Source organism: Columba livia, chromosome 10, assembly GCF_036013475.1.
Source record: "Columba livia isolate bColLiv1 breed racing homer chromosome 10, bColLiv1.pat.W.v2, whole genome shotgun sequence".
Classification (NCBI taxonomy): domain Eukaryota; kingdom Metazoa; phylum Chordata; class Aves; order Columbiformes; family Columbidae; genus Columba; species Columba livia.
The window spans coordinates 4,729,183-4,742,878 of NC_088611.1; the positions used below are offsets into that span (position 1 = coordinate 4,729,183).

Genomic DNA, 13,696 nt, shown 5'->3' on the forward strand with positions numbered 1-13,696 from the left:
TGCAGACATAAACCTCTTTGCGTCCAAATTTCTTGGTCTTAACTGGCAGTCCACAAACACTGCCAGCACACCCACTGCAGCCCTTATGGCTCTTCTGTGTCATCTTATTTGTGCTTTCCATCAACAAAAGTAACCGGTGATCAAGACTGTAGTGACTGCTGGATTTATTTATCCTGTGCCATCAAAATCTGAAAATTCAGATACTGAAGTGCAGAGCTCTCAGCAAATCAAGATGCTGAATTGCTTGATCGGGCGGAGCTTCCAGCCCAGCCAGAGCCCTGAGCACTCAGTTAATAGCAGCTCTTACAGACTTGTTGTTATTCTGCTCTTCAGTGGAGTCCCTTTGTGAATATGCATTTTTAAAGGTTGTGGAAAAGGGGCCATCAGATCATATCAAAAATCTTGCAGAGCTGAGACAAGACCCATCTGTTTAAAAAAAGGAAGACAGTGCCATGCCATGTGTGGGGCTTACCATTGCCTCTGACCTGAACCCTGCTGTGTGGTCTCTACTTGTTTCCTGTTTAGTAGGTGGTATCACAAGATCGGCGCTCTGGCAACCCTCATCTTACGCAGCCTGTTTGTTATGTGTTGCTTTGTTTTGCTAGAAACTACTAGGAAGAATATGTTGAGCAACTGAAAACAGTTGAGTTTACAAAAAGTGTATTTGAAAAATAATTCCTAAGATTTGCTAGACTGTAGATTTTGCATGTATTGACTAAATGGTAAGCAGAACTTTCTTCGTTGTCTCCTCCAGTTAAAGGCAGTCTGTTATAAATTGAGTAGGCATGCTACAAACATGGATTTAAAGAGGAAATTAAAAGATTTTTTTTTTCTGTAGGTTTTATGGCTGCATTTCAAGAATGTGGTTTTCAGGTGACCATGCAGTCCTAAGAAAATTAAAAAAACAAGAGTTATCCTATATTTTTACTAGAAAACAGTATAATTTAGTGGGTATTCTCAGCCCTGTGCTGGGTTCATTTGGTACTTATTATAATTCTGAAATATAAACATATCTTTTCCTCTCATCCATGCTGTGGGATAGGAAGGATTTTTTTTTCTCTGTATCTTCTCCACTTCCTCCACTTATGTGGATTTGCTGATTCTGAGTTGAATAACATCCTGTCTCTTTTTGTTCTCCCTCCTTCCTAAGCATTCCTTAACATATTGAATTGTTGAATTTTTCTCACATTCTGCTTTTTCTGTATTTCTGTATTTTTCTTAGTTTGTATTTTTAAACAGCATGCTTTAGTTTTCTTTTCCCAAAACCCCACACCTTTGAAGCGTGTTACTAGTTAACAAATGCAACTACTTTTGGATCTCAAACACTGATCCTAGTATAGAACAGATGACTGAGAAAGACTAAGATCTCACTGACCTTGCAATGTTGGAATTAATATAATCCCACATATAATGGGCAACTGTGGAGTAACTTCTACTATTAATAAGCAATAATACATGGAATTTTTAGAGCAGAATTCACTAGAAGCATATATGCATTTGTAAGTAATACATTAGGAAGCCCTAGTCTTATTAGATGATTGGTTAAACATCTGGATGAACCTGTACAATGAACAATTTATACTGCAATTTGTTTTGCTTCATAAGGCAAAGCTAAGTATCTTACCTCCTGGCATGTTCAAATTTGCCATACTGATTCTTTTTAAATGGAAGGGTGGATGTGAGGTTTTTTGCTATCAATATCAATTTACAGTAATGGAGAATTGACTTGGAAAGACTAATAGGAGGGTTGTAATTTCTTTTTCTGAATGTATTGCTGTGTTAGAGACCTTAGAAGGTTGTAGTACTATATTGGGGAGGTTACTTTTTTCGATATGTGGATTTTACTTTCTACAGCAGAAGTGTTTAAATAGCCCTCATTGTAGAATGTTTCTACTACCACAATAACAAGTTATCATAAGCAACTGATACTGGCATAATAAAACAAGTTCATATTCATCTAAGTAGCAATGTCTGTTGTCAGCTGACACTAATATTTTTAGTAATTGAATAGTTTGTTTAGCAAATGTATTTGGCTTTATACTTTTATACAGCCTACTTTGTTCTAAGATAGATGACTTTGGGCTATATTTTCCTCGCACATGGAGTTCTGGGATATTGCCTCCTTAACTGGAGATTTTCTATCTGTGGTTACACCAATATGAAATGGGAATGTCTGCCTGGTTTTGCAACTGTTTACTGCAGGGATATTAATTTCCTTGAAGCAGCATTAGCAATTGGACCTTTAACTTTAACATAGCCTTTATTCTGCCTGTTTTGTGTCTGATATAAAATTATATAGATGATCATAGCGTATGACGGGTGTCTTGCACTCATTAATAAACAAAAGTAATAACCATTGTAAATAAAACTAAAAGAACATACAGTGTTTTGTAGTGGAGGAAAGTGAGAAAGGTGATAGAGCTGAACATAGAGTGCAGAGATCCTTAAGCAGTACCAAACCAGCCTGCTAAGTCCAAATAGAGTAGTACCCTTTGTACTTGTCCTTAGTGCTTCTCTGATAGTATATTCACTGTTATTTATTTGACATAGTGTAAAAGTGACACTCCTTTTATGACTACCATTAAAAAAACCCCTAGTGTATCTTTGAGTTCTGTAGCAGTTCAGCTATCACCCTTGTGTCTTAAAAAAGTAATCTTAGCATCTAGTTTAACTGACTTCATTCCTTGAGTCTATTCCAAAATTTGACTCATTTATCTCATACAGAACTGCTAACTTCAGTGCCCTAAGCTGATCGATGCCTAAAGAAGTAATGTGGACTCTACCCTACCCTAAGTAATTCATATTAATACCTTATTAATTACCTTACTTTTTTCATTCTATGCTATGGACCTCAAGTATTTTTGTTAACTAGAAAATGTTCCTACAACTTCAGATTGTATGCAATCTGCAAATAGTATGTTTATAGCCAAAAAAAAAGCTGCTTTTTTTTTTTCTTTAGACACTTTCAGACAAGGATAAGGAGTAGTTGTCTTAAGTCATCTGCCAGAGAATTCCTGAATGATCGTGCATAGGAAAATGTTCTGCCTTAGCAGAAATTTTCCCCTCGTACGTGATGGAAAGTGCTTCCCATTTACTCTTTTGAGTGTGTGTAAGAATGGAGGTCCTTACTTGTTTTTACAAGGACTACAGAATGTGTTTCTTTTCTTGGTAGATGTGTTTGTTTGCATATTTCCAGAGCAGTAGATATTTACAACTGTCCTGCCTTGTGGTACAGGGGATTTTGCCAAGCAGCCTTTCAGCTCTCTGCAGTAGTCTGGAAACTAGAGATAATCCTTAAAACTGCTTTTTACTTTTTATTATTTTTCTTTCTTCTAAAGAATAAACCCTCTCATTTTAGCACAAGACCTTGCAATGCTGGTATCACAGACATCATTACGTTTATTGCCTGCAGTATGTTTTTTTTCAGTCAGAATTTGTGACTTGGAAACTTTAATGGAAACACCAAGTATTATTATAGGTCATTCATCCGTACCCTCACATATCCTCTTGTAAGGAAAGATATAATCTCTATACCCTTTATTCCCTTCAGTTACTCTCCATTTTAATCTCAATTTTGTTTGGATTTTCTTTAAATAATATTAATGCTGTTTTGGGAGGGATACTTGTCCCTGCACCAGTATTCTGCCTGACATATAAAATTTATGGCAAGTAATCATATACAAGTGTTTCTCTACTGTTGGAATAACTGGTGAGTCACAGCTACTTCTTGGCAGAGTTGAGACAGGGTCTCATAGTTATTTTATCCAGTCACTGTGACAGGGACTATTCTGTTTCTGTTATCATTAGCTATTCTGAGATTCTTTAAAGGCCTCATGGATGCTTCTGGTGAGGACTTGAACATGGTTCACGCCTAAATCAGCATTCAGGTTAGCAGGGAGGATGAGACAATATGGGCATTAGTTATAGATCTTCCATGGGAATCAAGCAGGTGTCCTTGTTGCCTTATGTCTTGTGTCTGACACCCAGCTCTTGCCTTGTCCTGCCACTTCTTGAGAGTGGAGGTAGTGCCTGCAACTATTTGTAGCCAAAATATGAACATGCATAATGATTTCTTTAAAAAAAAAAAAAAAAAAAAAAAAAAAAAAAAAAAATCTGAGTCTTAGAGCGATGGTGTGAAACCAGTGCTTTGAGTGGTTAGGTGGAACTCTACCAGAACTGAGCCAGTTGTAGTAGCTGTCTTTAAGAATGTTAATATTCTATAGGACTGCAAGATGGCCGTCCAAAACTCATTCACTTCTTTGCCAAAAACCGGGCTAATTGCTGAAACTTCTAGATAAGTCTGTGTGTTAGGAATGCAGTCACAGAAAGATGACTGGTGCAATGGTTTAGAACCACTGATGGGTGAACTAGATACTAGGTTTACACACAATGGAATGTTTGAGTGGGAAGGTACTCTTCAGAAAGACAGAAAAGTTACTTTATAAAGCAGTTACGCATCTAACAGATGTGTTTTCCATGCCCACATTTTTCTCTCTTCTCAGGTTGCTGTGCATTATGATTTTGGGAGGGAACTGTTAAAGTAGGAAGCATGCGTTACTCTTTCTGTTCTAAGCGCAAAGCACAAGCAGCAGCAGTCTGCATCTGTAATGCACAGGTACTGCTGAGGCAAAGCCATCCTGAAACAGGAGTAAGGATATATTGCCTTACTATGTGTCCTCCAATGGAACATGCTCAAAGAAAACATCTCAAAGATTTGTAGTTAGTATGGTAAGAAACCTTTTTTTTTTTAATGTCCACGTTATTTATGGCTTTATCATAAATAATATAACAAGGTTTTTATGAAAAGTAACTACTTTTTTTCTTCTATCTGTTAGAAGAATGTTGAAGATTTGTCTTAGATCAGACTTAGTTTGTACTTTACTGAAATAAAAGATTGTGGGTTTGACTTTTAGAAAGTTAATCTAAATGCACTTTATTTAGCTTTGAACACCAATATTAATTGTTCCAGGAAGACCTTTTGTAATTTTTTTTCAGTAAGAGCCAAAATACCAAGGGATTATAGTACCAATGCATAATTTCCTACAGATTTCACCTAGTTCATGGTCTCAAGGAGAAAATATAGTGGCCTATTGACATGATACTGTCTTACTCTGTTCTGTGTTCTGAAAAGTTTATTGCTATCTTGTGTAGGTAACTGCTGATTGTGATCCTGGCATGACAAATAGGGAATCTCTTGCCATGTTGCTTAAAAAAGTGCCTTATGGGGTCTGAGTGTGATAGTTGGAGGTTTGAAGTATGGTTTATTCTGCATAGCATCACAAGAGACTTCGTATCAACCGTGCCAGATTTACAGGCCACTGTACAGGAACATAATTTGACAAGTAGAACATAAATCCATTAACTTTTCTAACCAATTTAGGTAGATGTTTGCATGGAACGTAGCTTCTAAAAGTACTCTGATTATCATACTGCATGAATATTCTACTGGTTGCTACTACAGGACAGTATTATACAGTTAGTGAATATGAGGCAAAGTATTACAGTGTTGTACTGTACTTACTGCTTCTGTATTTCTGAAAGATTGTTGACTATCTTTTTCTGTGTTAGTCATTTTATAAATGGAGCTAAATAAAAGTTCTTATTTGCCCTGTGAAATCTAGTATTTGAGGAAATAGAAAATATTGGAAATAATCTACAGGAGGGTAACCTCTAAATGAAAATTGTGTGTATTGTCTTAAATTATAAATGAAAAATATTTATTCCAAAAAGCAAAGTAAGCTTTCGTGAAATCATTAATTTCTGGCTATTACACACTAACATTTTCTTGAGCAAGCCACAATTATAATACATCATAGTATTGCTGCTGGAGAAATTAGTAGATGATTTTATTATTCTTGTAGAATACTAAGTTATTATATCACTTCTTGAATCTCTGCATCTACTGTATCAGGTTGATACATAAGTGGCTTCTTCACTTTCTTCATGCTAAAAAGTTACTCTGTTACTGACCCATGAGTCTCTTAGTCTGTTCCTTGTTTCATCTTGTAGAATAGAAAGAACACAGTAGAAGATAGAGCTGACAGAAGAAGAGTGGTATGGTGTCTGGATGTTCTTCTTGGTGGCCTAAACAGGATATAAATTTTCATAAAATAATATCTTTTAGAATGGCAGGCCAATTTTCTTTTCCACAAGTGAGAACCAAAAGAGTTAAGGTATCCTGTGAAGAGTGTTTCTGGAAGGAAAATATTTTCATTGGTCTCTATCTCTAAAAAGCACTTGGAAATAACAGAGGCTGAACAATTAAGAGGCAAGTGCATGCTTGTGTCGGTGACCTGCTCCCTCTCTGTCCCTCAGGAAATTTTGCATCCTTTGGCAACTAGTCAGCTACACATTTTTTCCATGCTTAACAGAGAATGTAACTTCTTAGCAGTTACTGCAAATGTCATTGTGAAGAGAGCATTTTAATGTCAATGTTTCTCCCCTTGACTCTGATAGAAACCATTGTATAGGTGACAAGTAGTACATGCCTAGTGACTCTGGGGTATGAAACAAGCAGCACAAGATGCGTAGATGGTCTATATATATGCAGCTAGTCTAATGCATCCAGGCTTGTTAAATTTGCTGCTTATGCACAGGGAGTTTGTGGCAAGATTTAGCTGTGTGTGGAAATGTGTGGGAGTCTCGTCAAAATGCATCCACAGTGTGGCTGTTCCAGAAATCTCAGTGTCTTCAAATTTCTCCTGGATAAGAAGATGAGACAGAAAAAGTGTCCCCGAATAGGAAGACCTGGCTGTATGGTATTCCCACTGCAGTCATAGCACCATAATGGTTAAATCCAGGATTGCATTGTTCAGTTGAGTGGAACTGTTCATATTTTATATGAAAAACTGCAACAAGTCTGTCTGTTGGCAGCATGTTCTGTTGAGCTAATCTTTTGTTGGCTAACATGAGCTTTAAGAAACATCTCAACTTGTTTCAAAATATTGATTAGTTTTGGAAGTCTCTTAAATATCATGAAAGCCTTTCTGTTTATTTTATAGTTAACATTGTCTTCCATCTCAGGTGATTCATAGAGTATGCAGGGCAAATCATACATTTATCTTAGCAGATAATGTTAGACAGTGGAATGTGATACGTGGCATTTGGAATTAGGGTCAGATTTTCATTATACTCCAGGGCTTTTCCATATGTTTCCTATTAGCAGCTTTGTTCTCAAACCTCTAGTCTCCCCAGAAAGGAGGGGAAAAAAACCCACAAACCCAAAAAGCAATCTTAAATTCTGAACATAGAGAAGGAGGAAAAAAAAAGGACTTCAGAATATGATTTAATTATTTTATAGTTTACCATTGCTTTTATTATCATGGTGGTGTTAGGTTCTGATCAAAATGCAATGGAAATATTAATATTTGTCTGTTGTGGTATACCTTATTTTTTCCAGATAAATAGTGCAATATTTTAACCAGGAATCTGCTCTTAAGACTGTGAAATTGTGGGTGGTGATGTGTGGTGGTGTTCTTAGTATTTCCATTTGAATTTTTTTCTTTTCTTTGAACTTTAAAAGAAATCAACTTGTGTTACTAATTTTTTTTGTCCTTATTAATCTGTGATTGAAAACAAACACTTGTGAAGTAGATTTTTTAATTTGTTTTAAATGTCAGGGCAACATGAGAAAATATTCAGAAACTGAGTAATAGAACAAACTGACATAGTTAAAACTTGGCAAGTTGAGACCTCTTGGTTTTGTTCGACTGGGCAGTCTTCTCTGAGATATTTGAAGTCTTTTTGACAGATTCTAGTGAATACAACTACTTGTAGAATTGCTGGTAGTAAATATCAAGATAATAGCTAGAAGCTTAAATGCCCACCTATGGCTGAATGAATATGGTACATGGTTTAATGTTAGTAATTGCTGTCTTTAAGGGGGTCACAAATGGCTGATTTAGGGTCTGCTGGCCGCAGAGCAGTGTTTAGATCACTAGAAGAAAAGTGTGACTTAACAGTTCAATGGCAAGGTTCACTCTATTACTTGCTGCATGGAGGAAATATGCCAAGGAGAACTGAGTCAGAGTTGGTTTAGAATGATTGGTACCGGGACAGGAGAAGCGAAAGAGTAGAGGAAGGCTCTTCCTGTTGAGTCACAAGCTTCAGAATGGACCCCTTTGCTTCCTAAACTTCTCAGAGAGGAATCTAGGTGCAGCTGGATCCAAACTTAGTCCCAGATTTGGTCAATGGTTTATGTCTAAGAGACATGTGGGTAAGGGAAAACAGGTAAGGGCATATGTGTTTATGGACAAAGGCTTATATGTGCACAGCCAATTCTTTATATTGCTTGGCTAGGATTTCCAAGTTCCATCGTGCTGCATCTCAACCTGCTTACCTCCCCTCTAGCGGTCTGGTGCCAGGTTGCTCCAGAGTCTGGATCCCCAGTCTCTTGAAGTAAACTCTTGCGCATTCTAGGTTGACGAGAATGGAATCCTAGGTCTCTCAACGCAAACTCTTAGGCATTGAACTTCGTAGAAATAAAGAATTCAATGGAGTAGTACAGCAGCAGAGTTGGCTCAAGCTGCATGCCTTCGAAGAGATGCTGAACTGAGCATAGAAGTCCCTGGGTAATTATGCCCTTACAGACTATTTGCCTGCCCCTCACGTGATGTAATAGTAATATTTGAGTCTGGGATCTTCTCACTTCTTGTTGGATTCTTTCACTGTCTTCAGACAAGCCCTTATCTTGTTTGGCAGCAGACATTGTTCATAGTTTGTAGCTGCTTTGTGCTGGCCTTGAAGATGTTATTTTGCTTGAGTGCATCCTGTTTTGCTCAATGAGATACAAAACAGGCCTTATCTTGCAGGTGTTGGTGATGGTTTGTAGCTGCTTTGTTTTGCTCAAGTAGACACAAATTTGGTAAATGTGAGTGGAACTTTACAACATGCAGTTTAAGATTTCAGCAAATGTAGCTGCTAAGTATACTAAAAATCACACAATCTTATAATAGTGATTAATTCAATTTAAAACATACTTATGTAAGCTAAATGGCTCATATAAAACTTAAATTGGGCGCATCCAGTGATCTGTGATTAGTGAAAGACCATTGCCATGCAGCCACGCTTGTCCAACAGGGAGAGCTCAAAGCAGGCTCACCCAGGCTGACATGTTCATGGAATAAAGTGGTTGGCTCATAGTCAAATTGCATAGAGTGGGAAAGGTCTGCATGAGACTCCTTGCACCCACAACTCATCGGTGTTCACTGTGTCATTCTGCTCCTTTGTGTGTTTCGTAAAAGGAGTTCATCGCCCAGCTACAGCTTAAATCTTTACCTCCTTTGGAGCCTGCTGCTGTTTTGATAAGGGGGGGTCAAATGCATCACAGAGACAGAGCAGAAATTGCTTCTTAGGACATAGGTTACTGGCCTCCAACTAGAATTCACTAGAAAACCACCCTCTGCTCCCTGCTGTTCAGACAGTTTTCAGTCCACCTCACTGTCTGCTCATCCAGCCCATACTTCATTGTGCTTTTATGATTCTACAACTCTTTTTTCATGAAGTCATGTGATGTCCAAATAGCTGTACTCTGTCTGTCTGTCCTTTTCTCTTTCCTGACACTTCTGAGCAGAGTGGATGCTTTTAGCCAATTTGCCAGATACACTGAATTCCTGCAGGTTGTTTTTAAATTGACAGCTGGGTAGAAGAGGAAGACTATTAATACTGGAATAAAGAAGGAAAATCAACACTTCTTCACCTTCTCTAACTTGTTTAGCAGCAAGAGAAAGCACCTTGATGATCTGTGAGTTTCATACACTAGTCTGTGGACAACCAAGTAATTGATTCTAAAACCATAGTTCTAACCTATGGATAAATTCCTGTGAAGGAAATAAAGAAGATACTGCATTGGGACTAATATCATTAAGGATATGAGGCCGAATGGGACATTGAGGGCTGCATGGTGTAGGTATCTTCGCAAAACAATTCTTCATTAAGTGTCTTGCTTGCAGAATAAACATATCTCAAACTGAAGTGGTTTGACACTTCAAAATTTTGTTTTTATTTGTTTGGCTTTTCAATATGGATATGAAAGAAATCCTGTTTTTGTGAATGTATGTTTTCATTTACATGTTAAACACTTGCCATAGCTGATGGTGCAAGATAAAATCTTGATTTGGTAGTACCTTATATTCTTTAGGCTTTCAGTATCTTATTAGGTTTGTTGTTATTTGTCTACTAATGTTGTGTAACTTTGGTGTTATTCTTTGTATTGCCGTGGTTTAAAGTAATGCATTCAGGGGAAAGACAGGGAGAAGACCCAGAGAGATGAGGTTATTTCATTCTTTGGCAAGTTAATGGTATAGAGCAGGACATAAGACTCAATATTTAGAAGTATTCAAATAGTACTTTAGTACTCAAATAGGCTACTCAGCTTAATCAGTATTTGTGAAGTTTACTGGGCTATTAGTTTAGAATTACTTTTCCTTCTATTGGTAACAATAGGCTGCCATCCTCTGGTGAAATGTATTAGTTGTCTTCTTGTAGGGATCTGAGAGATTTTTAGAAGAGAGAAGCCTATTTAAGTCTGGAAATCTTAGACAGAATAATTTTGATTGATTGGTTGGTTTTTTAATTAGAGGAATGTAGTTACTTGAACAAGGAATAAGTAGTGAGAGAAGACTCTTAGAAGGATTTAGATCAAATCTATTTCTCCCTCTTTCCTTTTTCTATAACATCTGAGTAGAATGTAAAGTGGAGTTGATTGCTTGACAGTTTTTCTCCCTATCTCTTGATACTGAACTGCATTTTTCTGCAGAAAGACCATTGAACATCAGTGTATTATCATTAGTTAGCTATTATTCTGTAATTTCATTGCTCTGCATTCAGAAATCATTACTGTGTAAGGTGTATTTTATATTGTAATGCCTGTATGTCATTGTTACGTCTACATGGGTTTATGTTAAACTATGCCAAAGGTACAAGGTGTGTCAAATATTAGTTATTATTACCTGCAAATTCTAGCTGAAGAATGGTATCTTAAAATAGTGGAAGGTCATTAAACCTATTTTTTTTCTCATAGGTGATAGACATTCTATGAATTTATGTGACATAATACAGGAAATTACTCTTTTTCTCTAAAAATAACTCTTACGGGAGACAGCGTGAACCATTTATACTTAACTGCCTTAATGCAAAATTGCTAATGTAGTTTAAGTCATGGATTTTTAAACTTCAGAGCTAGCTGAATTTGCCTTGAAGATTATGAGAGGCTAAGCAGTTGATAAAATCCTTTCAAGATTATTCATTAAGTGTGAGAGTGGAGGTAGTATCTTCAAAATAGTGTTGCTGTTTCTTTTATGGATGTTTTATGTATCTATGGATGCTGACCGTAGAGAGCCTTTCTCGGTCTGAATGCATGGCAAAGAGGAAAGAATAAGAAGGCAAGAGAGTTTTTAAGGCTTTGGAAGCATAAGATCAAGACTATAAAGTCTTCTACCTTTTAGGGCTCTGCTACAGTTTTATAAAGCTTTCCCATTATGTTGACTCCAACACTGGACTTAAAGTTTGGTGAAACTCTTAGGAGAGTACTGGTAAAGAACCCCTGATTTCTAGGTACTAGGGCTATTCTGCCAAAGCCATGCCCTGAGGAAGTTTTCAGGTGAGGTCCAAGACTGAGGGACGCTGTCTGGAGTTTGTATTAGGAGGGTTAATTAACCTCAGCCCAAACTCGTGCCTTAGGAGGCCAAGAAGCCCAGTGGATTTTCTTTCATGTGCCTGGCAGTTAGTCATAGGAATGCAGGCAGCTTGAACAAAAGCAAGAGGGATTTTATTTTTTCATGTAGCAACTTATTCACCTGTGGGCTTTTGTTATGTTTGGAAATCTTATGCAAAATGCAGGTATTAAGATTTACTGAGAACATAGGTAAGTGCTTTCAAGAGCTCCTTGCTGCTGAGTAGGTTTACTGGCGTTGGTTTGGTTGAAGTGGCCTGTTTTGGGGTAGAGATGTGCAGGCTAACGAAAGGACACAGCAGTTGTTCTGCACCTGTTCAGAACTTAGTGCATCTTCCTAAAGGTCTTAGTCTTGGCAACATTCCATAAGCTTCAGTTAGATAAGGAATTGTTTGTTTTCTCTGTTATGTTTCCTTACAACTAAATTAGTGTAGAGTAATGGATTACATTATACTGTGAGTTTATTCTTTTAGTTAACCTGCAAAATTTGAATCAGCTATTTTATTTATATTCTCTTTGCTGAATTGGTGTAACTAGGATAGCATGAGTGTTTAAGAATACATTTAAACTAGTGATTAATATAAAGGTAATGATTTTTCTGTTATCAGTTCTGTTCTTTTTACTAGCGTTGTGCTTGCTCTTTGTGCTTTCAACTGAAGATTTGATTGAAGTGCACTTTTACCCCACTTATTCAAGGTGAAAACTGTTAACTTAGTGTTCTACAAAGTAGATAAAGTGTTGGAAATTTTCCTTCCATTCACTCTTAACCTTCTCTAGGATTTAACTTCTTTTTGCTGGTATGTTGCTACTTGACCACTCTTCTTCACTAGAAGATTCTCATATCTCTTTTGGCTATTGATTACCCTCCAGTCATGTATAAACTTTCCTGCCTCATCCTTTGTTTGCCTTCCATCTATCTTTAGATAGTAAACTCTACAATCAATGAACCTTCGGTGGAATATTAAGGGTTTCAGCTTTTCAGCTGGTTCAGGATAAGAATGGGCATTTATTTCAGATTTTAATGTTGTTATGGACAATGCTGTGTCTCTCTGGTGTGGGGTTATGAGCTGTTTCTGGTTGTATAAGGCAGGGTATCCCATCTTGAAGAGAAGGCTGGTATTTCCCAGCGGCTCTGAATGTGCACTTGGGCTGTTACCATGAAGTAGCAGGTCCTTCTTCTTGAGTATGAATGTAAAGATTTTGTGTGATCATGACTTACTCTGGGGTAAATGACTAGTATGTGTTATTCTTTGTTACTATGCCAGTTCATTCTCGGTTAATTATTTCTGCCCTTACTCTTTTCAATGTGGGAAAGACTCAGTGGGAAAGCAGAGTTGCAGTAAAAGCAGGAATGCACTCCCTGTTTGAACTGTACATCAACAGTTCTGTCTTTCCTACAAGTGCAGTGACTAATTCCTAGTGGAAAAATCTACCGAAGTATTGCCTTTTTTTTCTATATATACATCAGACTTGTCTTTTGACACCGGTTTATGTTTAGAGATCATAGCTCTTCACGCATGATGACATAGCTGTGCCTAAAGAAGTCCAAGATATAAACCAGACCAACTGATGAATAATATACTAATGAGCTACTATTTTCAGTACTGATCACTGCTTTCCCCATGTGATTTGCTGGGAAATGCACTCCTTAGAACCATCTTCAGAAACTAGAAAGAGAAAGATGCTTGGTGAGCTGCAGATTTGTTTTGGTTTTAGTGTTTTTGTTTGTTTTTATTCTGCCTTGAAGTGCTTTACAGAATTTCTGCTTGCAAAAACCCGTTCTTCAGTAGCAGCCTCTCCTGGCCCACTCTTCCTCCTCTCCCCGTGTGGTTTTGGGTCTCAACAGCATAGTAGTCCTAACAAAATATTAAATACAAAGAGACCAGGCAGGTGAAACAAATAATGTTAGACTTGATACTTATTTTTTTAATGTACTTAGGGAGGAGATAGAAAGGCTGAGAGATTGTGAATTGCTTGGTTTCTATGTAGTATTTTTTTTCTACTGCTAGTCTGTGTCATTTCCTG

At 37.2% G+C, this 13,696-nt stretch overlaps 1 protein-coding gene across 1 annotated transcript in view; it reads left to right on the forward strand.

Moving 5' to 3' along the window:
• CENPP (centromere protein P) overlaps window positions 1-13,696 on the forward strand; it is a 136,322-nt gene that overhangs the window by 43,419 nt on the left and 79,207 nt on the right. The window lies entirely within an intron of this gene.